The 1,160-nt window shown below is 48.4% G+C and overlaps 1 non-coding gene across 1 annotated transcript; it reads right to left on the bottom strand.

Moving 5' to 3' along the window:
* Positions 1 to 590: 590 nt before the first annotated feature.
* On the bottom strand, positions 591 to 663 carry TRNAS-GCU (transfer RNA serine (anticodon GCU)). Its single transcript has one exon. It is a non-coding gene; the product is annotated as a tRNA-Ser (tRNA).
* Between the last annotated feature and the right edge of the window lie 497 nt (positions 664 to 1,160).

Genomic DNA, 1,160 nt, shown 5'->3' with positions numbered 1-1,160 from the left:
GGATTCGATCCCACGACCTGCGGGTCAGCAGCTAAGTACCTTAGCCACAAGACCACTGCGGCGGGGCACGCTTGTTTCCTTACGGCCTTCTCAACCGTCACAAATACAATGGGAAAGTTTCTGAGTATGCTTCGCCACCCGCAAGCGGTAGGGGCGCAGTGACGTTGTCATTTCATTTTCTGTGCCACGCACACGGCACAAGGGATATTGTCGATGTGAAACATTGGAATAAGGCTTCTCAACGATGAGGGGGAGGGGGATTACTTAAGAAGGGGGGGGGGGGGTATAGGGATGAACTATTCTTTAAAAAAAATAATGTTATCAGACAGCTTCACGCATAATTGAGGTGTCCATGTACTCCTCGATAATACAAGCCGAAGCTCAGTGCAAATGCAAAAAATCGGCTAACGAGGCATAATGCATAAAGCATTGATTGATTTGTGGGGTTTAACGTCCCAAAACCACCATATGATTATGAGAGACGCCGTAGTGGAGTGCTCCGGAAATTTCGACCACCTGGGGTTCTTTAACGTGCGCCCAAATCTGAGCACACGGGCCTACAACATTTCCGCCTCCATCGGAAATGCAGCCGCCGCAGGCGGGAATCGAACCCGCGACCTGCGGGTCAGCAGCCGAGTACCTTAGCCACTAGACCACCGCGGCGGGGCTAAAGCGTAAAGCATTAGCAACGATCAGATAGAGATATAGAGATAAGCAACACTGCATCTGTTCTGCAAGCGGCGAGCACCAAACACCTTTGACACTTGCTCTCGTTAGAACTCGAGGCCGCAATTAAAGGTCGCTTAAGGAAATGACGAACACACCTTTCGTTTGCTAGCTAAATTCTATTTCTTTATTTTTACAAATACATCAGTAGTGGTTTTCATACAAATACATCTGTAGTGGTTTTCAGGGCTAAAAGACTGCAGCAGACGGCATGCCCTGGAGCAGTGGCGTGCATTGTCAAGGCGTTAACAGCACCAGAAAACGGTAATTCCGGAGACCCCGAGCTCTTTTGCGTTCTTTCATACTTTGTGTCCCATTCATTCATATAGCGAAGAATGCAGCTGCTTACGCTCGCAAGCCGCTTGCTTTCGAACTAAAATCCCTAGTGCAAATCATTTTTGTGCTATACCTCGAGTTCATGGAAGAGCACGTTA

The sequence above is a fragment of the Rhipicephalus microplus genome, chromosome 3, assembly GCF_043290135.1.
Source record: "Rhipicephalus microplus isolate Deutch F79 chromosome 3, USDA_Rmic, whole genome shotgun sequence".
NCBI lineage: Eukaryota > Metazoa > Arthropoda > Arachnida > Ixodida > Ixodidae > Rhipicephalus > Rhipicephalus microplus.
The sequence above is the reverse complement of the archived record's forward strand: the minus strand, read 5'-3'. Positions and strand labels throughout refer to the sequence as shown.